Source organism: Argiope bruennichi, chromosome 7 (assembly GCF_947563725.1).
Source record: "Argiope bruennichi chromosome 7, qqArgBrue1.1, whole genome shotgun sequence".
In the NCBI taxonomy this organism is placed as follows: Eukaryota; Metazoa; Arthropoda; class Arachnida; order Araneae; family Araneidae; genus Argiope; species Argiope bruennichi.
The window spans coordinates 45,395,720-45,421,932 of record NC_079157.1 but is presented as its reverse complement, the minus strand read 5'-3'; the positions used below and the strand labels follow the sequence as shown (position 1 = coordinate 45,421,932).

The 26,213-nt window shown below is 30.8% G+C and overlaps 1 protein-coding gene across 1 annotated transcript in view; it reads right to left on the bottom strand.

Moving 5' to 3' along the window:
• The window catches only part of LOC129975630 (uncharacterized), a 73,669-nt gene that overhangs the window by 40,429 nt on the left and 7,027 nt on the right, over positions 1-26,213 (bottom strand). The window lies entirely within an intron of this gene.

Here is a 26,213-nt window from a genome sequence, read left to right as displayed (position 1 = left end):
CTAACTTTTTCAAAATCGGTATAATGCTTCAAGCGAGGAATCTGGTCGAGATTTTCCGTTATAGAAATAATTCAATAAAGTAGCGTATTTTCGATTTCTCTCGGAAAATGGAGGGTGGAGGTGGACAAACGACCCTTGATGACATATCTAGATGTCATGATCTTTCATATGAAACAAAAACTGACGAAATCGCACCAGTGATTGGGGCTGGACGACGGGTTCATTGAGTTTCTTTATTATTTTAAGTAAGATTACATTGATTCCCTGAGAACACCTATTGGAAAAGGAAATTCAAAAGATTTTTCTCATTTGTAGTATGTATAAATTCATATGAAGTAAAAATCGCATTGTATCAATCAGCGGAAGTGGTCTCCCAAAAGTTTCTCGCATACTCTTCCATAAAGATTTTATACTCCTTTCTTCGCATAAAATTGTGTTCTTTAGGTAAGCTCGCGAATTCCTTGGTTTAATAATTGCCCAAATTTATTCCGAAATAATTGCGAAATATAGATCTTCTGCGTGAATTTAATATTTTTACTGGATCTACAGGGAGCATAAACATTTTGGAAGTCTTTTTGATGGCCGATTGGCACCGAATTTTGACTTATTCCATAAGATCAGATACCGAATTTCATTGATTTAAGTCGCATTTACATGCATACAAAAGTGCAGACCTACAGACAATCAACTGTTTGATACATTTGGTATACATTTTGATAAGAATCTATATTTTAGACGCTAAACTGTGAACCAAGTTTCATCTACAAAGCTCTTTGAGTTTTGTATTATCGAATTCACATGTATTCGAACAGCTAGACAGATAAACTTTCTGTGAATGAATTTCGCTCAAAATTTGATAGAATTGTCACTGTTCTCAATCTGTGTCCATCGACCTCTGAAGCCAGTAGCCAAGTGTGTGAAGAACGCTGATCCTCCTGTCAGTCAAGACTCGCAACTATGGGTGAAACTGTGGGGAGTACTTCTGACGCCATTGCGCAGAATCAACGAATTTGTTCGTGATTCCATATACGAAAGCTAGCATTAGTTAGCCGACGTCCTTGCATAGGGGTAGCGCATCTTCCCCGTGATCTGAACGCCCCGGGTTCGAATCCCGGTTCGGGCATGGGTGTACTTCATCTGTGTTCTATCTGTGAAGTGTGTGAATGTGCTCCCCTGTAAAAAGGGGTTGTGCAAGCGAATGTGTGTGTTTCATCTTCATATGAGCTAGAAGTCAGATTTCTGCCCTCGGGTGCTCAGGGAACTTTACCCTCAGAAGCTACTGCACCCCCTTTCCATGGTAACGCGGACACGACATCATCATCAGCAGCAGCAGCAATTAGTCAAAGCATTTTTGAATTATTGTGTTCACAGACAGACAGACAGACAGAATACCAAAAATGAGTTCCAAGGATTCGAAGAGGTCTGAAAAGTGGAGATACGCCTAAGTCTCGAGTTCGAATTTTTTGACGATTATAATACTCAACTCTATAGTTCATATATGAGAAAATAAAAACGATTGAACATATTTTTAGTATCCCAACTAAATATGAAACAAAGCTCGCAGACATCAAATCTTCAAATGACCGTCCCATTTTTCGTTTCTTTCAATTTTATGATAATTATAAGGATAATATAAAGATAAAATCAATTCCTAAATATAAGCGAATGTAAGTGACCGATTTTTGGCGCGATTTGGATCCGAAGACAAAACTGGATGAAATTAAGAGTTTAAAATTTACTAATGCAAGTTTCAAAATAGTCGAATATAAGTGTACGTTATTATTTATTTCTAAGTCTGGTCAACATACCGGTGCAAGCAATTTTTAACACATGAAAAGGAATAAATCCCAAGAAAATTACAGAAAAACTGACAATCACAAGATAATAATTTAAAAGACATTAGCTGTAAATAAAGTTTCTCCGAAGTAGGACAAGCAGTAATAAAGAAAAGTTGCTACATAATAGAAATAAAAATTACTAGGGAAAAAAAAAAAAAAACCCACAACAACCTTATTTTATGAAACCACAACAACCTTATTTTATGCTTGTTTGCTTTCTCGATTTTTTTCCTTTTTCGGGCAAATTATTCCTTGCTAAGTAAACTTTCATTGCCTTAAAATAATAATAATTATAATAAATTCCTTAAATTTTGAACCTTTAACATGATAATATTTCAAGTTTGATTTGCCCTCGTCTGGCTTGATTGCATCATTATATTCTGTGGCAACCACTTTTTACATCAGTTCATTTATAGAAAGAGTACTAACCTAAAAACATAATCATTTTAATAAAAAGCGGAAGTAAAAATTTTGCATAGGAAACAATATTCAAGGAAAGGATTTTTTTAAAAATAATAACTAAGAATGGCAAACGCAAGAGAATGAAACATTGAACGAAACAAAAAAATTAGTTTAAATTCCATAACAGTAAAAACATTGTTATAAATTGTGTAAAAAAAATTATTAAAATTAGAGAAATAAATTCATATAAGTAAAACTGGTTCTGCTAAAAAAATAATTTTTTTAAAACAATTGGAAATAGTACAAAAATAATTTCTAATAAGATAATATGGTTAGAAGTTATTTGAGGGAATCTGCAAAATTTCAAATAATTTTAAATTAATTAAAATTGTGAAAACTTTTTCTTAGTAAGCACCTATTATCCGAGAAGTACCTATATGTCAAATTTGGATGTTTAAATTCAAATGGAAAGTTGCATTTCGTGCGCGCCCATTTTCTAATCGCGCAATTAACCTAAAAACAACATATTAAAAATTAATTTCCTTTGGTTGCGCGCAGAAAGTTTACATCTAATTTATAAAACGTTCATCGTTCCCTTTCAATCTGTGAGGCTTGATTTAGAAGAAAAGTGTTTGTCATCATTTTAAAAAGAACAATAGCCACGATTTTATTTATTGTACATTTTATGGCACTATCAAATTCCAATGCCATCATATGAATAAATGAACAGACAGCAAACGATTTTCCTTTCTCGATTGCTTATATATTCAAATATCACCGATTATGTTTTTGAACAATTTTTATACGCTTGAAAGTCATACCTAACTACCACTCTCCTTCCAATGGATAGCCATTGAAATTTCAGAAGCATTAGCTTGTGATACTCTTCACGTCCTTGTTATATTATGTGACTTTCCGCCAAGACACATATTAAATAAATTATTATCTGAATAAAAATATTTGATTTGTCTTCAATAATCATTAAAAAAATTAAAAATTAATCAGTTAAGAAGTCACACATCTAAAAAATTTTTCTTAATTTTTAACGTTTGGGATTATACTTTAATTGTATTTTATGTAAAATAGTACGCTATAACTGTTCCTCACAATTTTTTTTTAATTATTTAAATTCTGAAAAATACATTAATTCTGACTTAGAACTTTTTTTTTAATTACTACACGTATTAGAGCTAATTTCTCGGCAAGTTTTATAAAGCATGTATTTTAGAACATTTACAAATCATGTATCAAAAAATTTTCAATGGCTTAATAAAAAAATGTAGGTACAACTCTAAAATTTTATAGATACATTTAGAAAGATTCAATTTATCATATGAGCCCATAAAAAACTTTTTCGATTTTTTTTAGACACCGAGACGGTTTAAAAATATTGTTACAATAAAAAATCGAGCAACAAACCTCCAGACTCAAAAAATTCAACGAAAATAATAATTAAAAAGAATACTTTATAAAACTATGTGAGAAAATGGCATTGCAAAGCAAGTTTAATTAGATTAATTCTGTCAAGAAAAACTTATTTAAACCGTACCAATTAAAAACCTATTCAATTATACTAACAACAATGATATTTTGTCCGAAAATTGGTTAAAATGGCACTATGATTTATTTTTAACACAAATGGAATAAACTGACTTTCGGAAAAAATAGTATAAAAATAACTATATATATAAAATATTTATATAACTATATATAATAAAATATTTAGTATAAAAATAACTAATGTACTAGTGCAAAGTGCATTAAATTAGTGCATCATTTTCCCTCCAATACAATTCGGAACTATGCAGACGATAATCAGCTTAATGCCAAACGCCACTAAAAATAAACTGACGATAACCTCAGAGACGAAAATAAAACTAAACACACAAACAGAGAGACCATGGCCGGATTCCGATTCATCATCACCTGCTGTTTATTAGAGCGGCACGAAACAGTGACGTCCATTGTTTTGAGTAAAGACGATCAGTCAGAACGACAACCAAGAACATGAGGCAGAACATGACACGAATGAAAATCTGTGGTATCTTTAATATTCAAGTAACATGCATAATGAAATGATGCAACACTAGGACTGACGTTTCAAAATGAAGATGCCATGAAACAAATGTCTTCGTCATTAAAATGCAAAACACAATCCAAGTCACATTAAATAATACAATTATGCCAAGCAACTATCATACAGCATTTTTATACTAAACTGAGCAAAGACTTTTCGAAATATCACGGAAGAAACAGGCAAGACTGGAAATGAAAGAGAAATTTCGAAACTGAATCTAGCTTAGCTTACCAATGAACCTGTTTTGAGGGAAAACGTTTTATGAATAAAGTTTATTAAAAACCTTTACTAGTTTTTTTTTTTTTTTTTTTTTTTTTGTAATGTAAGCATTAATTTGGAATTTGGCAAAATTAAAATTTATTTCTTCAGGACTTTGTTTTTTAGAGCAATAGAAGATTAAGGGTTGCGGGGGTACAAATTTTATCAGTGACTGCTATTTTTAACAGTTAAAAAAAAAAAAGCATGTGAAAAACAAGTGCCAGAATATTTATCAACTAGTAACAAAGAGTTATGATAAAATATAGGATATAATTCTTCATTCCAAATCTAGGTCGTAAAAGATAACTTAAATACGTTTCTTGGTAAAATATTGAAATAAATTTCAAAAGGAGGAATATCTTCTTTAAAAAAAAAAGCAATGTAACAAGTAAAAAAAAAAAAAAAAGGCAAATATAACGTGAAAAAAAAAAATTCCTAAGAGATAGTTTAAAATCAAATAAATTTTTGCGGTAGATAACTTTATCCTCATTCGAATCGAAAGATTTCAAAATTCATTCTAAAATCGAAAGATTTTTAGAAGAATTTTAAGAATAATTTCTAGCAGCACTGTTATACAATATTGGGTTTGTTTCTATGAACTTGGCATCTTCAATAAATTACAATCAGGCGATAATTTATTACGCTGGGCTTTAAAAAAAAAAAAAAAAAAAAAAAAAACCTCAAGCGACTGATTTTTAGTGGAATTTTTTTTTCTATGAAAAAGAGAAGTAAAGATTAAAAGTTAAAGAGAGTAAAGCGTAAAGAGAATTCTAACAGAGTAAAACGTAAAACCCATTAAAATCCAATATTAATGAAATAAACGTCAAAGAAATCAATGTTTTAATGAGTTTCATTCAAACAAGTTAGGTCAAGAAAATTTTATTAACCACCAGACATCCTCGACGACTAGCTATTTAGACAACCGTATTAATAGTAATAATTTAGTTACGTCAATCCACTTCGATGAGTTTACATCTTTTCCTAACAAATTAAAGTGTTATTTAATACTAAATTTACGCAATAAATATAGAGCATTCTGACAGTGTACGTAAAGTGACGAATTTAATTGGCGAAAGCAGTCCAGTTATTACGGCTGGGAATTTTATTAAAAAGCATTTTGTGTTATCTACCAGAAATGGATGGTGGGGGGGGGGACAGAGATTATTGATAACGCATTTATACGTCATGAGCTCTCAAATGAAATAAAAACTGCCGAAATTGGTACAATAGATGAGGCTGGAGGAAGCTGTCGCGATTTTGTCTTGCCTCATAGAAAATGTACAGTGAAGTACTACTTTTGAGATTTTTCTTGAAAATGGGAGTTGTTTTGGGGCGGGACAGGAATAGGTTTAATAGGTTAAATCATTGTTAACCTATTAAAGGGGGTCATAAAAGCTTCCATATGGAGAGAGAGAGAGAGAGATAAGGCTTTTGCTTGGGTCTGGGTTATAGATTTTTCTATTTCCCTTATTAGATTTAATTAAGTGCAAAATTAACAGATATTTCCGCAAAATGCTTTTAAATGCTATCCAATATTGTTAAGGTAATTACGTCTATCTATATGTTATCCAGTATTGTTAAGGTTTGAAAAAAAAAAAAAAACTATGACTAAATAAATAAATTTTATTTGAACAGAAAATTTAAATTAAAAAAAAAATCCAACAGGAAACTTTTGTTAAGCTGAATATTGAAGACGCAAAGGACATTTGTACTAACATGATTTTAATGGCTAATTCCAATGTAATAAGAAAATTAGTATTAAGTTGATGAGAAAGACTGAAGTTGAAGATTCTGCCGCCCTTCATTTCCTATATCTGTCAGAATTGGCGGAAGCAGCCTTCATTAAATAAATTTGTAAAGTGTTTAATGGTTCAAGCGATTAATAATGAATCTTGAACAGTATGAATCTCAATTTCGTTCTTTGTTCGGTCAAATCATAGCTTATCCTGGGAAAAATACATAACAGCAATTTATTATCTTAAGCTTAGCTTATTAACTGGCTACTTAACACACGTCTCTAAGTTTGCACCCGGATATGTCACTGGATAAGGAGTGGAAGTTTTAATTCGGGCATTTCGCGTTTAAATAAAAAGCTAACTAGAGAGGTTGTAGGTAGGTACACCAGAGGGTGATACCTACCCCCCCCCCCACCATAAATACACAAATTTCTTCGCATGCTCTCTAAGAAAGACGTTATAGCCACCCCCACAAATAATTATAGTTCTTACATAAAGCTGCTAATGTCATAAATAGTTATGCAATATTGAACTTGGACATGAATTCAGCATTTTTAACGAATCTATCGTATGATCCTTGGGGATTTTTAGAGGCGATTAATTCCTAGTAGTTGAAGTTGGTTAATAATAGCGGAAAATCGAATTTATTTTCTAAACGAGATCTTTCGAGATAACTGAAACAAAATTTGACATAGAACTATAATTGTAGTCACAAAATCATGTACTAAATTTCACATATTGACATCGATGCGTTTTTTAGCTATCGCGTTTACACGCATGCGAAAATACAAACAGTCAGCTCTTTGAGAGATTTAATTCAAAATTTGATAAGTTACGCTACAATTTAGATACTACGCCTTTGTATTAAATTCTATCCAACTGTGCAATTATCAAGTTCACGTATACTTCCATCATCAGGGAGATAGATATCATGTGAATGAATTTCATTCAGAATTTAATAGACATTTAAAAATTTGAAATAGAGACCAAATATCAAATTTCACACATCTAGTTGGATTTTTTTTTTTTTTTTTTTTTTTTGAATTATCGCGATCGCATGCATGCAAAAGTATAGGCCAATGGATCGTCAATTTCTTGACGGATTTGATTCTAACTTTAATAGGTATCTACTCTTCAGATCCTAAATCTGTGTACCCAATTTTATCTATTTTACTCTCTTCACTTTGCAGCTATCATGTTAACTAATATTCGGGCGACCGGACAGACAGTCTACTTCAATGGATTTCGATCAAAATTTGATAGAAACTTATAAATCTGGTGAAAGAACTAAACACCAAATGTCATCCGCCGAAGCGGTTTTGAGTTATTTTGTTAGCAGTCATAACACCGCTTCGTGTCTCTGCAACTGTAACCGACTGGTTATTTAAACAGTATAATGGGCATGAAGTGGAAGAGATATCGAAAGACGCTCTTCAACTATGTGAACAGATAGACAAACAAATATAATGCCAGAACTCAGGGAGATCTGAAATACGAAAATTCGTCAAACTCTCGAGTTCTTTTTTTTTTTTTTTTTTTTACAATATTTTTTCTGCACTTTGTAGATGAGAAAGTAAAATGACCTATAAAATGAAGCACAGGAAGTAAAACCAGTTTAATAAAATAAGTAATAAATTAAAAAAAAATATGGAAATTCGGAAAAATATCTTTTATTTTCTTTATAATTTGAACGAAATTCTTGGAATTCCACTACGATAGCTGTTACATGGAAAGGAATGACTGTTAAAAATTTTAGGTCAATATCTGCTTTATTGTTTAAAAAAGAAATTCAACTGTCGAGGGGGAAAAAAAACAATAATAAAAAAATTAAATTTAAGTCTACGATTGCAAATTTCAAGTTATCATGCGAGAACATTAATATTTAAGTCATTAACCAGTTTAAACCGGTTTGGAACTCTCTCTCTCTCTCTCTCTCTATATATATATATATATATATATATATAATAATTTTTTTAAACTTTCAGTTTCAATTTTTCTAGCTGGCAAATAAAGTTTTGGAGCTCGACCGATTTTGAGAAGAAATAACAGCTATGATGTCATAGTTCTACGTTAACCTTTTAAAAATGCATCTGCTATCAAAGAAGCATACGTTATAATAAAGCAATACTGGTAAAAGCAGGTCAATCTTTTAAAAACGCATCTGCTTTTAAAGAAGCATACATAATAATAATAATGCAATACTGGTAAAAGCAGGTAAAAAAATATGTGCGATTAAACAATGATGATGAAAATTGCTATTGCATTGCCCACGAGATTTCGAGCTTCAATATTCATTGACTACATGATTTCGAGCTTCAAAACCCCCTAACCAAAACAACATCATGTTCTTACATGATAAAAAGAACGTCGAAAAATACTTATACCAGTATTTTTCTAGGTACATACTAGGTACTTTTCAATCAATCAGAGTTCGCTCGCGAATCGAGAAAAATAAGTAAATAAATACTATTCTAAAAGTGTCTATTCTAAAACCTCGGAGCGATCGTTCAAAAATTTTAATTACTTAAAAATTAGATAAAACTTTGGAAAATATTACAGCACAAAAATAAATTTTACATCGTTTCAAAATGTAAAAATTCTCTTTTAAAAGATATTCATTTAATGGATATGCAAATTTTACTTGGATTTGTTCAACTACTAACAAATAATTTTCTTTCCAACTTTCAACAACAGATTATATTGTTGCCCAGAGATAAATATTTTCATTATTTTATCAAATCATCAAATATTTAATCATGTGACCTTCTTACATAGTTGAAAGCTATAGTAGAAGAAGGACGAGTCCATTAAATTTCTGAGTACTTTACAAGAAGGTGGGTGGGGGGGGGGATGTTACAATGTCGAGAAAATTGAAGAACCAGACATTTATGTTTTTTTAGAACGCTATAATGTTACATGGCTGATCCCCCTTAGAAAGTTCACACACACAACGAATAGAACATATGAGATAATTACAAAGCACGGCTATAATGTCTGCCATTTTGACGGAATCATGGACATAGAATTATATTTAAACGATTTAACTAAAATCAAATGCAGCTAATATCCCCGCGAACTAACCAGTCGTCAAAACCGACTAGAAATTAATAACTCCACTTTTTTTTAAAAATTAATACGGCAAGAAATCTAATTCCCCTAAGAAATGATGTATTAGAAATTATTACAAATTTTATCGTTCCCTGAATGACTCTAATATTCATGCCTTCTTTCAACCGAAAATTGCATGAGTTACCTTTTTTTTTCAATCGAGTCATCGATTTCTGTCACCGGAAACATTTGATCTCTTACCTCAATTCTACAGTTTCCTAACATATGGCCAATGTCGCCATCGCAACTGCCTCCAATTTGTAAGAGGAAAGCAAAACGAATGAGTGTATGTGTGCGGTTGAACAACAAACATCAATCAGCGAGAGTAGTCTCTCCACAATTTTCTCGCATACGTTCTAATAAAGGTGTTATCCCAGAAAACGCCTTTCATGGAACGCACACAATAACTAGGAAATATTAATCACTGGTGTGAATTTATCTCTTTAAGGCTCCATCTACCGCAAATAATCTATTATCTAGCCTTAAAGAGTATTTGGAGATTAACTTCTGGCATATAGTTAATAATATGCGAAAACAGAATGTTTTTTCCCAAACCGATTGAAACAAAAATTTCACACAAAATTACACTTTATGTCACAAAATGACTTACCAAAATTGATATATTTAAGTCATTGCGTCTTTGAGCTATGTTTTTAAAAGTACAAACCGACAGATGGACAAACAACCTCTGGACGAATTTTGCTCAAAATTTGATATAAAGTCTGTATACTAAATTTTGATTGTCCAGCTGAAAACGTTTTTGACTTATTTGTCATAGACAGACAGATGGGCAGATAATTTCCAAAAATATGTTTTTCGAATTCAGGGAGTTCTAAAACGTGGAGATTCGTCAAAATCTCAAGTTGGAATTTTTCGACGATTTCTATACTTTCACTATACTATGCGCACAGAAAAGTGAAAAACAATGTTAAATAAAGCCCCATTCTGCATTAAAAAAAATTAAGAAAACAAAATTAATGTAAAATACTACTTGTGGTATACTGACCAAAGGTTGAGAATTCCGCACATATATAATTATTTCAAATTTTACAATACTTTTTCAGAAATAAAAATGATTACTATTTCCTTATATATGAAGTGTAGTGAATAGCTTATAAACCAGTTAACAGTTATGCTGCACAAGCAATTGCTTTTGTATCGTGATTATGTTACTGAGCTGCGAACCATAAGGTCCCAGGTTCTATTCTCACTCATACCAATCCGCCACATTGGTGACCCAGACGTGATTCTATTCTCACTCATACCAATCCGCCACAGAAGTATGGAAAAAGAAATTACGCTTCGAGAATTTACGTTTTAAACTTCTCTGACTTATAGCACTATCTCTGAAATTACATCCATTACTTTACGATCACTTTTACATATCTAAATTTTCGCATTCTAATTCTATATGTACACAAGAACTCAAAATTACGACAAGCCAAATGAATGGAAATTGGTATGTGCGTGTTTTCACCAGCAATGAAAATCAAAATCAATTTTGAAATCGAATTCATGATTGTCTATCGGAATGTGTATTCATGTGCTTGTGAATGAAATAAATTAAAAATTAAACAGACTAGATAAATGAAATTTGGTATGTAATCTTGGTCGAAAAGTTGTATATTTGTAGAAAATTTTGAATTTAATTAACCAAATCTAAAATGCATGTTCTTTTTTCTTCAATATTTCTTTTCCGATGTATAAATGTTTTGAGAATAGTACAGATCTTGGTTTAAATCTTATTTACCCGGAATTTGAATCTGTTCAGATCAGAAACAGAAAAAGTTAAGAAACAAAATAAAGAAACCGAGTTCATATGTGAACAAGTAATATATAAAACAACATTTTTTAAGTCAACTTCTACTTATGTCAGCAAAATTTTTTTTTTATTTTAGTTACTTTTTATGAAATAATTACAAAATTGGCGACGGATTGGGGGACCAAATAGAAATTACGGGACAAATTTAATTAATTAATTAATATTTGAAAAGAACTGTATTAACATCAAGTGTCATCCACTACAAGTTTTAAAAAATGTATTTAAACTTGAGTGGATGGATAAAAAGTATTTTATTAACGATTGAAAATTTGAACTATATATATATATATATATATATATATATATATATATATATAGAGAGAGAGAGAGAGAGAGAGCTAATAGTAGGATATTGAAAAAACAATCGCATTATTGCCAACGATGGTAACATTCATTTACTAGAGAAAATTATTCAATCGGACACTTGGAAATATTCCAATTTTTCATGAAACTGAACTTTCGAAATACGAGTTCCTATAAATGTTAGTGAACTGAATTTTAATTATGATAGAAAGCAAGCACCTTTTCTTCGAAAAGAAAATAAGTTCATGTTACAATATAAACAATAAGAAACGCCTGCGATCGAGAGAGGAAAATAAATGAATAAATCATTCAACTTTTACCACAGATATGCAGATTTAGTTTTGAAAGAAAATTCGAAGTAACGGAGGCTAAACCAAACAACCTATATATGGTACACAAGAACCTGGATGGGCGCCAAGCAACCGAGATCCAAAAACAGACTATAAGCAGCTATTCGAAGTGAATGAAGGCAGACGATTTTTCGGTGCATAAAACGACGCCAGAAAGATGCAAAGTAATAAATAAATCTGAGAACAACAAGGTAAAAATGATATTAAAAAAAAAATCAAAATTGTCTTAAAAAGTTTGGATAGAAAATAAAAACATCAGGACAAAAAAAAATTTTAATAAATGTTTAAGAAAGTGAATATTTTTTTCATTTCCAATTTCTTTTCTTTTCATTTTTTCCTCCCTTATTTCATAAGAAAAATACGTTCGCAATCAGAATTTTATTTTTGTGACATAAATCGGCTATTAAAAAAAGAAAACTTTCTTTACAAGGATTGAGCAAACTGGAAACGTATCAACAGTCAAATTATTTTTATCTTTCTAATTTTATTTATTTATTTGAGAATGAGCACTATAGAAATCCAAATGCAATGTTGCATAACACAAAAAATATAAGGATATACACAAAATGAAAGACAATAAATTAAAAATTAAACATACAAAAATACAAGTCACAGAATAAAATAATCTCTATTAATAATAGAGAATTCGCATTAAGAATTTTATTTTAGTGTTACAAATCGGTTATTAAAAATAAAAAAAACCTTTTTTACAAGAAATGAATAAATTTGAAACTTATTTAAATCAACAGTCAAGTTAATTATTTTTATTTCATTTATTTAAATGGGAATTAGCCCTATAGAAAACCCAAATGCAGTGCAGCATAAGACAAAAAAAAAAAAAAAGAGAGAGAGAAGAACAATGAATCAAAAAATAAGCCAGTCAAAAAATAAATATTTGTCATTGTGTTTTTGAGTTATCGCGTTTATATTCATGAGAAAGCGCAGATTGATAAGCGGTCAACCTCTTAATGGACTGGTGGAAAATCTGATACAGATTTGCACTTCCCTTGTATAGATTTCGTTCAAATAAAGACAAAAATATAACAATTTGTTGGTGAATTCATATATCAAATTTCTTTTATCAAGGTCAAAACGTTTTTGAATTATTGTGTTCAAAGACGGACAGACGCAATTCAAAAAATGTGTTTTTCGGACTCATGGTAGTCTGAAATGTATAGATTCGTCAAAATCTCACGTTCGAGTTTTTTTGTTGATTACAATACTTAGAATATTTCGTACGCGAAAAAGTAAAAATCTATAAAAATGTAATTAAATTCAATTAAAAAATTTTTATCGACTAAAAATAATTATTCTGTAAATTTTAAAACAACTTTTCGGGCAAAACGAAAATGATTTGAAAAATAAAAAATAAAGGGAAATGCGAAATGTTACAATATCGTTTGACGCAATTCTATTTATGGTCGCGAGCTACTATCTTATAAACAGCCATAAAACAAAAAGCAAAAAACGTCATAAAAGACACCAAATTTTCACTTATCTAATTTTCGAGCAACTGCATGTCTGCATTTCTTTCCTTTTTCAGATTGTTATTGCAACAATGCCGTTTTTCAGTTAATGCTCCATTTTTTTTCTTTCTGTTGGCTTATCGGTTAATTCATCATTTTCATTTTTAATGCATATATCTTCAAATTAATGCTGAAATGGAATAACATCTGTATTTAAAAAGGGAAGTGCGGTATTTAGACGAATCTCTCGTACTGACAGCCTAGAAATCAACGCAGAGGTAATTCTAATGATAAGCTTGAAGCATAAATTTTAAATTTAACGTAGAAAATTTTTATTTCTTATTTTGAGTGAATTGTCATATGTATTTATTCATAATATCGGCCCTGAATAATAAGACCGATGAAAATTCGGACAGAGAGAGCAATTATTATTCTATTTGCTTCTATTAATTATGTTTCAAGTATCTACTTAATTTATTAAACTTTGAATTGTTTTTTTTTTCAAAATATAGACAGTTTTCTTAATAAAATTTAAGAATTAAAACTAATTTTTTTTGTATCCAATCTAATTTCGTTATCTTTTTCAAATTTTTTGAATTAATTGATTAATTAATTCAAAATTAATTATTTATTGAATAATTAATTAATCATTTCTTCTAAATTTATGGAAAAACGGTTGAAATATTTTATTAATTTTTAATTAATTTTCCTGTTAAATTCAAAGATTGTTAAACGAGAGAAAGACGTACGCTTTTTTTTTTTTTTTCCGCCAGACTATTATTACCTCAGCATTTCAAATTTTCACTAATATTAAAATAATATTTCAAAAATAATGAAAATTATCGTTACACAGATTAAATCCTAATAGCATTGCTTGCAATAAAGTCTATCTATTTTATTTTCATTTATTTGTTTCGATTTTTATCGTCTGAAATTCAGGGATACGAATAATATATCCGATTTTTCTCTCTTTTATGCATGTTTCCATTTTCAGTTATTTATTTCGATTTTTATCGTCTGGATTCATCAATACGAACAAAAATTGTCCCAAACTATTGTCACGAACAAAAATAAACATGGAAAATGAATACTACTTCTTTTATTATTTTGATTTCTTCGCAATTTATTTTAAACTAGAATATTAAGGGATTTTACTTCGTTGGCATTTATCACGCCACGGTCGAAGCAACTCGTAATCAAGAGGTTAAAACACGAGGATGTGAAATGGACTGGAGCTGCTTGCTTTTCATCTCTTTGAAATGATATTCAGCTACAAGTAAATTATCAACAAGACCATCTGAATACCTTTATTTTATTACTAGGTTATTTTTATTATAATTTCTTGCCAGATAAACAGTACAAAAAAAAAAAAAAAGCTGGTATTGAAAGCAAGGAAAGACTTGAACCAAAAGAGGACAAAAATGTATTCTAATCGAGAAATTTAAACTAAAAATAAATCAAAGTTTTCTGCAATCAAATTGCAGAAAATAAACCTAGCAACAGAGGGCGAAACTGCTAACAATGAAATAAGACGCCACTCGGGAAATATTACGTAACTTCAATATTCTCATCTTTCATTCGGATGTGTGCCATTTAATAAAAGAAATAAGGAAACAAAACCTTAGCAAAACTATGAATATGACTCAAGATGTTCTATTATATTTCTGTTCTATTATATTTCTTCGTTTACTTTTCACTTCAAAGCGATCAGCTTCCAGACATTTGCTTCATATTTTAATGACTTTGGTTCTATGTTTTATGGTCTTATATTGTTTGGTTTTTTCTGTGATCTTATCTGGATTTAAAAAATTTTGGAAATATTTTTGCTTGTTATTTTAATTTTGTGATACTAATTTTATCTCCAAAATCTCAATTTACTGGGATTTTCGGGTCACGAGGAGTCAATTTGTTTGGACGAAAGTCAGACTCCTCACAGAAAAAATCAATGCCTGAGAATGACCCTTGAGAAAGTCTTCAGGTCGGATTCATTATATCTTTTTTTCTTTCTGATTCTTTGGCTTTAAACCTAATAATTATTTCTAATATTTATTTTAATTCGGTTAACAATATTATATTGATTTGAAACTAACTACTTCCTCACATTTCATTATAGTAATTAAATGCTCTTATTTATAAATAAAGAAATCATTAGCTAATAATCACGGTTAATTTTTCAAGAATCTCATCATTTTTCCAAGAACTTACAAATTTAAAATATTAATAAATATATACTTTTTCATGCTGTTATTAAAAATTTTTAAGATTTAATTCAAGGAAATCCCTGACATGTTGATTGAATTAAAAATGTACTAAAACGTGAAATCAAATTGATAAGTTATTGAAAGAAAGGATCGCAAAATGTTCAAATCCGCTATTGACATTAATTTTCCCAACAACAGTCTTTCTTCGGTCATTAGTGCTTTTAGCTAACATTTTATTTTTACTTTCTCGTGTATTATTATAGAGGAAGTAGAGTAATCGTCAAAAAATTCTGAACTCCAGATTTTGACGATTCCACGTTTTATACTACATTGAGTTCAAAAAATACATTTTTGGTAAATGCCCGTCTGTGACAAAGATAACTAAAAAACACTTTGATCTAGACGGATGAAATTTTGTACGCGGTCTTTATACTAATTTTGTAGATTGTTGTACGTCTATATATACAAACCGTTCATAAGAAGTCCGTCTGTCCGAATATAAGTTACCACGATAACTACAGAACGAAGAGAGCAAGATAGATAAAATTCGGTATACAGATTTATCATCTATAGTATAGACACCTGCCAAAAACTCAGTCAAAACCCACAAGGGGTTGACCGTCTGTTGATCTGTACTTTTAAAAACATGTAAATGGGATAATTAAAAAAAAAAAAAAAAAACGCAATGACTTAAATATATCAAGATTTTGTGACTACAAGTGTAGTTTGTACCAAATTTTTGTTTCAGTCTGTTGAGGTAAACGTGTCTGAAAAACAAATTCGATTTTTGGATACTATTAACGCATGACGGGAATTCATTTCCGAATTAATCGCCAAGGAGACGCGAGAGATTGGGTAAAAATGCTAAATTCACGCCAAAAGGTAATGTTTCGTAACTATTGTATGTCAATGTCATGTAAGGAGTGTAGCGAAAGCTTATAAGTTAGTTAACAGCAGACGCTACCCGAGCAATTGCTTTTGTATCGTGGTCATGTTACTGGGCTGCGAACCACAAGGTCCCAGGTTCTATCCTCGCGCATTACAATCCGCCACATTGGTGACCTCGGACGATGAACCTTCAACCCTCGCACAGCTGTTGTGGCGCCATCTACCCACAGCAAACCAAAGTCGTCAGACTCACTTGACGCAGCAACATCATCAGTAAACACACACGCTCGCCATAACGCTTGGCGCTACTCAAATGGGTACAGGCGCATTAGAATCAACAGCTAATACATCACCACTCAACAGCCATATCGTTCGTCTCACCTCCGACTCACCTGAGGGAGAGTCTGTAGTGAAAGCTTATAAGCCAGTTAACAGCTCCGCTACACGAGCAATTGCTTTTGCATCGTGGTCATGTTAGTGGACTGCGAACCACTAAGTCCCAGGTTCTATCCTCGATCATCTCAATTCGCCACAGGTGTAGCAAATTTAAAAGAGAGTATATAGAAAAGTTTTAGGGAGAATCACTCCCGCTGGTTAAATTTCGTACTCTTAATAGCCAATTTTCCCCAAAAAATGTTCAAACGGAATTAAATTCCCTGAATTAGAACTATTTTCACAACCTCCAATCAATTATAAACCATGATCGTGGCCACAGAAGACCGTGTGAACGATGAAATCTTTATTATAAGAAACAAATTTGTTCTTGATACCGAAATTTTGAATTGATAAGATTTAAATATTGAAATAAAATAGAACGTGTCATTATCCAAACAATCAATACCAAATCACCCAATCACGATGTTGACGACAAATTCCTCCACACAAGAATTCCTTCACTGTGCCTACTAATCATAAAGTTCTCTTTCTCCCTTTCTCTTTATTACTAAATATTCATCGAACAAGAGTTCGTTTATTTAGGTACAGTTGGCTAAATTTGCTCTAAACTGCAAGCATGGTATCATACAAATAAAATACAAGTTAATATATAACTGACATTATCAAGGAAAATCAAATCCCCCGTTTTCAAATAGAATGGGCAGTTGATATCAGCATTTATCGTAAATATTAGATAAAAATTAAACTCTCACTGCATATAGCATCAAATTTGATAGATACAATTTATTACTATGTCACTAATGAAAAGAATTTTTAGAATAAAATTTATCTATCATTTTTTTTAATAGATAACTTTTTAAAAATTCAATTTTGATTTTTTTTTTTTTTTTTGTATGTGTGTATGTGTATTTGATATATATGAACTTCCCATGTTAAAAACACGGAGGGAAAATTTAGAAAATCATGCATAGAAGGGTTAAAATCGTTTAATTTTTAAAGATTTAAGAAACTTTTAAGGCACTGAAATGGAAATTATTTATAAATTTTCCAATGATGAATCATCGACTTAGTTATGTCGGACTTCTTATCTCTTTCTCAATCCTCCCCCACTCATTTAATACAGTTTATCACACTGTAAATCTTCAAAGGGATAACTTTCCTAATTTAGTTACATTTCGAGCTGATTTATCATTTATACATTGAAAAATAATCAATTTTCGATCGTTCGATTTTTTCCCCCCTCCTCCGGAACCATTTTCAGATAACAATTATAATAATTCTGCGAAATTAGTAGGCAAATGTAAAAGCCAAGCGATATTTTAAACATTAGCAAAATGCATAAGTAAGAGAGGGGAAAAAGCAGACCATAATTTCCTTTATAAATTTATTTGTAGAAATACTGGAGTTCCATATGGCACATTTTCTTCGTACCTGCTTATACTCGCATTAAAAAATAATTAATATTTTAATACAAACTGTGTTGCATTTTATTTACAATCCATTAGGGGTTATATGAAAAAACTCTGAACCTTTCAAATTCATTTTTCATCTACTGGATTTTTTTTCTATACTTTCAAAAAAAAAAAAAAAAAAAAAAAAAAAAAAGAATATTTTTGGAAGCCCTTGTAAAGCGCTTGTAGTACTTTTTGGATGGGAAAAGAAATAAAACAAGCAGTCCCAAATGGTTGGATTCGAGTTCCTATAAAGAAAGAATACTTCCGATAAAGCCAATTTGTATGGACTTTCGGCAATCTAATGTTTGCACTAACCTGAAAAAGAGAGCGTTAGCAAACTCGTTCCCTGAAAAAATGAGGTGCTTTTTAGCTTTTATAAAAATAACTTTCTCATTAGGGTTTGACGATTTTTCAAACAAGGTTTTAAAAAAACCGGTTTTCCTAAACGCCTGGATATTTCTCAAAAAAAAAAAAAAAAAAAAAAAAGATATTTTGAATTTTATCGGTTGGGACCGATTCGTCTAGCAGTTGAAAGGCTTGGGCAACGAGATACCAATTTATTAACAAGAAAAGGTATATCTGAACTTATGTTAAATGAACTAAAAATTTAAATACTGAAATAAGTTTGAAATTATCATACGCTTTAGAAGAACGAATTCAAGAAAGAAGTAGAATTAGCAACTCTTTTGCTGTATTTGCACATTTCTAGTTCAGCGAAGAAATCTATTGTACTTTCTTTAGCTTCAAAAACCGAAATTATTGAGTTATCTGGAAAGATACTGTCTAGATATTTCCGAATTCTTATGTGGAAACCAATTCTGATGAAGAGCAAATCGAAGAAACTACTCCTCAGAGTAATGTTTTTTTAAAAGAAGCCATGGAAAAATCAATTCAAAAGTTTCTTGAAGATCCTGAAGAAAAACTTAAAAATCCAAAGAAACAAAGCTGAATTTTCATTATTTGAATCAACGAATAAACGAACAAAAAACTTAGATTTGTTATTTGATACCATGAAAACTATAAAACCAAGCTCAGTAGCTAGTGAACGAATATTTTCAATTTCAGGCAATATTGTGTCCAAAATAAGAACAAGACTTAGCCACCGTTCAGTGGATATTTTATGTTTTTTAAAATCCTATTTTAGTAGGAGAAATTAAAATTGATGAAAATAATATAAATATCATTTCAAATTTTTGTTTGAGTTTTTGTTATTTTGTGTAAGTAATATGTATATGTAATTCTTATTTATTTATTTTTGATATTTTGACTTTGACATTGATTTCGTTTTTTTTTTTTTTTTTTTTTTTTTTGTTATTTTATATAAATTAAAAATAAAATATTTTCTCCTATTCTATTCGAAAACCGGCTAAAACCGGTTTTTCAAAAAGTCGGTTTTTGTATAAACCGTACTTCTCATTGCTTAGATGCCAAATTTTTGGTGTTTCGATAATAACAAGTAAACAGAATTCATATTTTGCTTAATTATCCTATTCTAAGTTAATATTGGAATGACGATCTAAAAGGCACATAAAGAAAAATTTGCCATAGAAAAAAAAAATCTTTATTACAGTAACTGTTATGTTGTAACTTTTGGCACTTTACAAGCCCGCTGACAGTTAGTTATCTGTCAGCGATTTAAGCCGAGTAAGCGTCTCTTGTTTATTCAGTAGGCCAACTAGGCCAACTAGGGCCAAGAGTACGACTTAGCTACTTCATGCGTCACAATCGCTTGCACAACCCCCTTTAGCAGGGCGCACATTCACACACCTCACAGATAGAACATACAAGAACAACCATGTCCAAACCGGGACTCGAACCCAGGACGCCCAAATCACGGGGCAGATGCGCTACCTTTATGTCAGGACGCCAGCATTACAATAACTAATTTACATTAAGAATCAAAGGAAAATGAAATAATAAATTTAAAAACGCTTCTTTGCTAGTATAAAAACCAATGAAAACAATTTTGGTGTGAGAAATAACAGAATCTTTGTAAGAGATCGTTCTCTTCCTATAATAAGCGATAGGCTGCTACCACAAAACTTCAAAAAAGATATAAAAACGGCACTTTGCACTTATTTATACATTTTGCTATGCGTAACAGCTATTTGCGTTGACGTTTCGTGGGATATTATAAACTGTTCTAACATTGTTTGTGTTTAATTACATTGAATATAGAACTATAATTACGAAAAGTGCAAAAATGTTACGAAAAAAAAAATGCCTTTTTTAAAAATGAAATTTTAGGCAGTGTCTTTATTAAAGAAATGTGTAGAACTGGCTACTGGCAGTTATTACTGGAATGGATAAATTGGGAACTTTAACATCAAGGGTTATCATGCTAAAGAGTTACAGCTAATCGATGTTAAACAACTTAGCAATTGAAGAAAATTTTGTCGATGCCCCTTATGAAAAAGTTTTAGGAACAAAACTTTAAGCGATGAAATTTCGCCGTGATTAAAGTGAACATGATCCAAAGGATTGTTCTACAAGTTGACTGCTTCTATCAGAACACAAAGATATGTTCAATGTCATTTTCTTGGTTATAAGAGGGATAGCAAGGGTGATTATAAAGTTCAAATTTATTCTGTAGAGGTGGGTTGAATAATAAGGAGTGTGGTTTTACATTCTCTGTTCTATTTTCACGCCATGTGGTAAGGAATAGAATGGATCGAAATTTACTTTCTTGGTAATTGCCATTTTGATAAATTTGATACACATTTTGAAGCGAGATTTTCATGAAATAAGTGTTTATAGCTTCTATTCAACACTCCAAGACGTTTTTGTAAGGTAATCCCGCCTTTTCATTAAAAAAAAAAAAAAAAAAAAAAAAAGGCTGGACAATATAAGAGTACTATACGAAATTATTGACGTTAAATTTTAATGTCATATTTCCATGTCGTTAGCATGGAAATCAAGGCTTTGCCAATGATGTTTTAAAGAATTGTTGATTTTACAGAATATTCTGTAATATACTTAAGTTAATAAAATATCATGAATTGTTGATCAACAAAATATTTTTAACACAAATATTGATTTTTCAAAATTTTTTGAATAAATAAAAATGAAATTCTAACATTGTTAATATATTGTGGAAATATAAATAAAATACTATGAAGCATAAAGGAAGTTTGAATGAGATTTCACCACAATTAACCCTTCCGAGACCGATTTGATAAAATTCTCATTGGTTTAAATGCTCTTAAATGTCCCATTGGTCTTGAAAGGGTTAATTATACAGCTACTTTTAATTCCCTAAAAATTAAATTTCCATGCAAGGGTTAATGCTCAGTACAAGGTGTAGCACTGATATATGGAAAGAAAATCGACATTTATTTTGGCGTAAAGAAAAAAAAAAGTAAGAGAAAAAATGAATTTCCGTACAGCCAATGCATTTATAAATTAAAAGTAGTCTGATAGTGCGTATTTAATTAGAAACTATAACATCTTTAAACATGTGCAGATTATAAATGTGAAATAAAAAAGAAGAGATACACTCCACTTTAGCGAATCATAGGAGATTAATACCATGCATAGAAAAGATCGTTTTATCTCCAAGTGTTGCCATTTTCATTGAAGGAAAAATGTTATAGATATTTAAAATTTTGTTACTCACAATGTTAAGATTCAGTTTTGTATTATTTTTAAATATTATTAACATCTTAAAGGGTGGGGGATGGGGGGACTCTTTTCTAGTTTAAAAAACATTAAGGTAATTGTTGAAACACAAATTTTATTTCAGAGATGAATATATTTTTCTAATAAATAAAATTTCATCAAGAACGACTCCAAACTTTCTTTTAACAATTCTTCAACTATAAAGGAAGTCAAATATTTCCAATTCTTTAGGTTTGTTTAACTTTCAGCAAGCGACGACAGACTTCAAATGCATATTTACTCAAGACATACATTCTTCCGAACGTTAAGGAAAAAGTAAATGCAAGCTTACTAACTTAAATTTATGCTATCCTTGACACACCTTTCAACCTCTGTGTGAGGTCGAATTCCTTCAGAACATCGATTTCTGGAACAGCTAAAGCAATTCGTTTTAACCCTTTAAAGGGACATTTTTTTCTAGTCATATTATGTTAAAAAATTTTTAGGCTTGAAATTAGAATAAGAAAAGGGATTTATTTAGCTTATTAGATAAATTTAATTTGGTTAATTAATAATTAAGTAACAAATCAAGACACATCATTTTGTGTGAGATAAAGAACTGAAGCATCTAAGTTTCTGACTTACTAAAAAAATTTGTCAGAACTTATGCCAACCTACATAATTTCATACAAAGATTGATAAATTTGATGGGAAGCATAATTCCCACGGTCCTAGAAAGGGTTAAAATGAATCAGACTGCAAAAACAGTTAGTTAATATATCTTTGGAGAAAATAAATGAAATATTAGAACATAGAAGTTGCTAAATCTTTAAGTTTCTACAAAAGAATTTTAAGTTTGGATGTTTCAGGCACTTTTTACTTTCTCATATATGAAGTACAGAAGAAATGAATTTAGATTTCGACGAATCCCTGCGTTTCAGTTTGTATGTCAGTCAGTCTATCTATAAGTGCGACAATTTAAAAACACTTCGTGCCAGGGCGGCTGAAATTTGACAAGGAAATAAGACCAAATTTGCAGACTTCGATCATAATTCGAATGAAATCCATTTACATGAAATCTGTCTGTCTGGCTGTTCCGAGTACAAGTAAACCTGATAGTTACAAAACGCAAACACGATACACAAAATTTGATATACAAGTTTAACATCTAAAATACAGATAAAATACCAAATTTTGAAGCAAATCCATTACACGATTGACCATCTGTACTTTCGCAGGCAAGAAAACACAATAATTAATATCAATGAAAGAGGGTATGGTATCTTGCGACTGCATTTTTGTGTTAGATTTCGATGTCAAACGGCCGGCTAAATACATATTATCGGGATCGCTGCAGTAAAAAATGCAAGTTCACGCCAAAGACTAAAATTTCGTAATTATCGTTCACCAATGCCATGCGAGAAATTCGCGGCCTTACCCAAAGTCTACAATTTTACGTAGAGAACAGGGTATAAGACCTTTATTGGAAATAATGCGAGAAAGTTTCGGAGAGAACACTCACGCCGGTTTTATTTGTCGAAATAATAAAACATATCAAGTTCTTATTTCTGTTTCTTTTAGAAACAGTTCTATTTTGCTTTCCGCCGATTTAAGTTCGATTATATAATTTGCTCATAATGATTTAAAGAATGTTACTATCTTTCTACGTTTTATAGTCTACAGAAAAGCAAAATTCATTTTGAGTAAAACTTCGTGTTTTAACACAAATCGAACCGAATTAGTAGGTATAATATACAAAGCAAGCCCTCCCCCCTCCCAATCTTCTAAAGGGAATATCAATACCAACTAATACTAAAGGAATGTGTGTCTGTGTTTGACTCTCTATGAAGTTAAGCCGTTTGACTTAGAACTATCTTAAAAATATACATAATTTTATTCTTCCGCGATAACATTCGAAAATATTACAGCATAAAATGGTATTTTATATATTAAAAAGTTATCTTTTTAATTACATAAACTTTTTTCTATATTTAATTTATTTTTAAAAACTATTTTAAGTATATTTTACAACACATTACATTGCTGAAGTGAAACTCAAATAGTTTTCATTGCTGTTATTAATATTTCATTCTTTTTTTCCCCTCCCTCCAGAATTCATGATAATGCATAAGAAGATTCGGCTTATTTTCCCCTGTTGTGTAGGCATCAATATAAGAAAAGCTTTTAATACTATTTTTGATTGCACGCGTATTTACAATTAAGATTTAATTTCAGATCCAAGCAAATGGTGAAACTTCATGAAAAACAAATCCGTTCTTAAATACTGTTGTTAGTTCCTCTAATATAATTGGGTACGTAAAACTAGGGAAATGCACAACAAGATTTCTCAAGATATATGACTTATATATTTATCGCCCGGATAGTTTGGTTCATAAGGCATTGTATTCGCATCCCTTGAGTTGTGAGTTCGAACCCAACCCCAACGGCAGAAGACTCTCCGTGTATATGGTGGCTGGTGCATGTAAGAATCTGTCGTAGCCACAAAGTCCTTCAAGTCGAGACAATATCATTGGGTGTCTAGATCAGAGGTGATCGTTCTCTGATTCAGGTCTAAATTACGATCTGTGAATGAAATGAATGAATGAAGTCCACCTAGTGGAAAGGGCTGTGACGAATGAGTAGTTAAGACGTACTCTTGGTCCTAGGTGGCGCTACTGAAACAAGAGAAGCTAAAATTCGCCTTACAATCGCTGACTTTGTCAGTGGGCTTGTCCATGACAAGTGCCATAAGATCAACAACAACATATGTTTATCAAAATTTAGTTTAATCATATTTTGCTGAAGATGCCATTAAAATCAAGTTATATATAACATTTAATAGAAACTTTTAGCAACTATTAATCCTGGTAAGTGAATTGCTGGCCAAGGACGTCAAGTAATAAATAAATGTTAGTCTTTACCATAGACTCAAAATTAGAACATAAATTACGAAATACAAAAATTTTCAAAAAACAAAAGGCAAAAGCGAACTCCTGTCGAATTTTTCTACACAATAATTCAGTTTATAACTTGACAGAAAAATACAAAGAGAATCAAGCCTGGATTTTTGACTTTCTCTCGTTAAATAACTGGGCCCATATTTTGATATAGATCTATAATTTTAATTCCCCAATTTCATTAATCAAATTCATTGCATTTTTTTAACTGTTGTTTCCACACGCACGCACACGCACGCATAAGCAGACAATCAACTCGCAGACGAATATGGTCAAAATTTTTATACAGATATATAATCCTAATTATGAAGCCAAGTGCGCATTCTCATCTATCTAGCTCGTTATATTTTTTGAGTTACTCTTCTTACGTGCATACAGACGGGCGAACAGACTACAGATTGATTTCACACAAATTTCGTTAAAAATCTACAATTAAATCTAAAGACCGTCCATCGAATTTCATCTCTCCAGTTTGTTTTTATATTTTAGCCAACGTATTCAGAGACAGTTATAATTACAAAAATTAATTTGTGGGTCTACGGCAGATCTAATAGACTCGTTATCAAAATCTTAAAGCTGATTTTTTTTTTTTTTTTTTTGTCGATTACAATGCTTTTTTTTTTCTCTTTGTAATTTTCATGAAAGATCTTCCAAAAAATTTTCAACATTATTTCTACTATATAAATAATGAAAAATGATACAGAAATGCAGTGTGCGAATTTTCACTCAGCTGCAATTTTGCAGATCATTCTGTCACGTAACAGTTTTATCAGCCAGCAATATCAATCTCAATAATAAAAGGTATTAAAATTTGCCAATTTTTCCTAATCAAAAACAACTTCGTGTGCTGATACAGTTATTAATGCAGTAAAAAAAAAAAAAAAAAAAAAAAAAAAAAAAAAAATCTGTTTTAAATTACAGGGCTTCAAAGGCTGTATTAGAACAATCGGGATGAGTCCTAACGATTCTGGCTTGGATTCCAAAATCAATCTCGATAAGATCGATAATTAAAATATGTGTTAACTTAAAAAAAATTATACTAAATGAAAATACAACGGATGCCACTTAACGTGTCAGCGTTTAATATTATCATTATCCTAATATTATCAAAATCCGATGGCCTCAAACCAACATATTCATTTAATGTTACATCGCTTAATATTATAATAGTTGAAGTAGAATATAGATCGACTCTTCATTTTTCAGCCAGTGTTAACGATGGAACTTCATAGAATTTCTTGCTTCATTTGTAAGGAAATATATGGGAGTCATTTTACTCAGGGGATATAGTTCACTTTCTTTTGTCACGACTGGTTTAAAGGGACAGTCAGTGCTACCAGGTCTGGTTTTAAATCCTTTG